A 3035-nucleotide genomic window follows, 5' to 3' on the forward strand; every position below is an offset into this window, starting at 1 on the left:
GGGGGGGGGGGGGGGGGGGGGGCCGGGGTCAGGAATGCTCCATCTGGGCTCCATCCATTCCTGTCCCCACTGCCTTCCAGTAAACCAGGGCCAGCTGATGTGGCAAGACAGGGCAGTCCTCCGTGTGTCACCCTGGGACCTGACAGCCGAGGCGTTCCGGGGAGATGATGCCAAGTGGTTACAACGGTCATTAGAGCTTCCACGAGTTACCTACTTGCCATGTGCCAACGTTTCACTCCAAATTGAAATCGCGGTGTATAATGTCCCATAAGTCTGCACAGGATCTGGCCCCATGGCTCTGGGACCTCATCTCCTGCTGCTGTCTCTTCTCACTCACACCCTTGCTCTGGCTCCATCAGCTTCCTACTCTTCTCAGAATAGTCCAGGCTGCCTCCCACCTCAGGGCCTTTGCACTTGCCGTGCCCTCTGCCCGCTGTGCCATTCCCCTAGGTACCTTATGCTCCCCTCCCCTCCTGCAGGCATCACCTGATGTCAGCTTGTCACCTCTGCTTGCATCAAGGAGAGAGTCCCCCTTCTTTTTGTGCTTAACCAGTCTCTCACGACCTTCACCAGAGGAAGAAGCCTAGGATTTAATGGCATGTTCTGTTGTCATTGTTTTCATACTTACTTTCTAGTATGACAAAGGATGCTGGTTTCCATGTACAATATTGTTCATGTTTTGAATTTAAGATACATTTGTTTAAGTTTTAAAATAGTGAGTCCATTTAGTGAAACGATATTAAGTAAAGATCAGTGAAGGTAGACCTCAGGGATGCCATGAACCGTGAAGGTGGCACTTCAAAGAAGGAAGCTGGGAAATGTAAGTCCATGTTGTGTTTTATCTCATAGGTTTCTTTTCAAACAGTGTGCACTTTCTTTGGGGAGAGCCAGTTTACATCCAGAAACTAAAAGAAGACTCAAATGCTAACCTGCGTATTAAAAGTTACCTGTAGTTCAGGGAAGAGTGAGAGGGAACTAGGGGAGCTGGAAAAATCCAGGCAGGCTTCTTGGAGGAGGAAGCTCTTGGAATTGGCCTTGAAGGATGTGTGGCAGTTGGATAAGGGGCTGAAAGAAAGGAGGAGAGAGGCAGGGAAAGAATGGTTTATTAGAATTTTCGAACGAGAAAGGAAGAGGCTTGGAGAGTCCCATGTTTTCTCTTGCCATTGACTTGTTATACAAATGAAAAAACTGAGGCGCAGAGGGTGGTTAGAGCAATTGGCTAAGGAGAGCCCAGGCTGGTTCGGGTCTTGGGATCTTGTTCCAAGACTGAAAAGACAGGACCAGGCTGGGGGAGAAGAGGTAAGGGCCGGAGTGGCAGAGTGAGGAGAGATGACAAGGGAAGACACTGGGCTGGAGGCAGCAAGGAGCCTCGTGGACTGGAAAAGGAGGAAGCCCCCAGGAACGGTGGGCAGCACAGCCGAGTGTAAGTGTGAGCTGTGAAGGCCAGTGCCTGGGTTCGAGTCCTCCTCTGCCATTCACGACAAGTTACAGTCTCTGTAGGATCAGTTTCTCTTCCCATGAGACGGGGTAACAAGTACATGCCTCACGAAGTTGCTGCAACAAGTCAATGCAAGTAACGCACGCAGAGCTGGCTTAGCACAGAGCAAGCACTCAATAAATATGAAGCCTTATGGTTTTTATGGCAGTCATGCACCACATAAAGATGTTTAAGGGACCACATACATGTTGGTGGTCCCATAAAATTATAATGGAGCTGAATTTCCTGTAAGAAATGGAAGGATGTGTGTGGCTCAGGAAGGAATTCTTTTCTCTGAACAGAAGCATTATCGGTGGGGCTTGGCATTAGAGTCCCTCTCACCTCGGCTTTTTTGTTTGTTTTTTAGAGAAAGACATCGATTTGTTGTTCCACTTATTTATGCATTCATTGGTTGATTCTTATATGCGCATATTTTATTGATTTTTTACAGAGAGGAAGGGAGAGAGATAGCCAGAAACATCGATGAGAGAGAAACATCGATCAGCTGCCTCCTGCACACCCCCCACTGGGGATGTGCCTGCAACCCAGGTACATGCCCTTGACCGGAATCGAACCCGGGACCCTTTAGTCCACAGGCCGACGCTCTATCCATTGAGCCAGACCGGTTTCGGCCACTGGTTGATTCTTATATGCGCCCTGACCGGGAATCGAACCTGCAACCTTAGCACATTGGGGTGATGCTCTAACCAACTGAGCTACCCAGCCAGCCAGCATCTCAGTTCTGAGTGCACGGATTACCTGCCAGCCAGCCAGCCACTGGCCTGGGTCAGCACAGAGGAGCCTGTCTCCCAGCACTAGGTATTCCGAGGGCTCTACAGCCCCCAGATCTAGACGCATGGTCTTCCGAGTGCGTGGCTCTAAGTTCTTTGTCGAGGACCCAAGACCCTGCACAGACACAGGTCCCAGGAGCCTCCTTACAGGCATAAGTCACTGTCACCTTAGTGACAGCTTTCTGTGGTCGTGTGGAGCCAGCCTCTCCCTGTACTTGGGAAATATTTTCAGGTTATAATGATGCAAAGCATAGATAATATTTACTTGTTCCGTCAATGCAGTGCCAGGGAGAGCCCTCTGTACCAGGCGGGGTCAATGGAACCAACAACAAACTTCCAACGTCAAAATTCTGAGTCTTCCGTTCCCCGTCCTCTCCGTGTTACGTGACCCTCTTTGTTAAATGAAGACCAGAGTTCCTTAATCTGACCACTGTGCCACGCCAGCACGGCCAAGGGTGATCCCGAGTGGGGGGGTGAAAGGATTATGGAAAGACAGACAAGAGAATAATAGCTGGGTCTCGGTGGGACGCTGCCTCCCTGATGAGGAGACAAGGACAGCGCCCACAAGCCATGTCTTTATTTTATAGCAGATGTCACGAGGCAAAGTAGGGGCGTGATCACGTTGTTTACAGCATTCTCGTGAGTTTCAACCTCACTCAACTACATGCACCTGAACTCTGTCACAAGGCACGTGGGGCCACGTGTTCGGACCATAGGTTCAAGCTTACAACCACAGCCGTTGGCTATAATTGGTGCTGGGGAGGGCC

This window comes from Myotis lucifugus, unplaced genomic scaffold, assembly GCF_000147115.1.
Source record: "Myotis lucifugus unplaced genomic scaffold, Myoluc2.0 scaffold_88, whole genome shotgun sequence".
NCBI lineage: Eukaryota > Metazoa > Chordata > Mammalia > Chiroptera > Vespertilionidae > Myotis > Myotis lucifugus.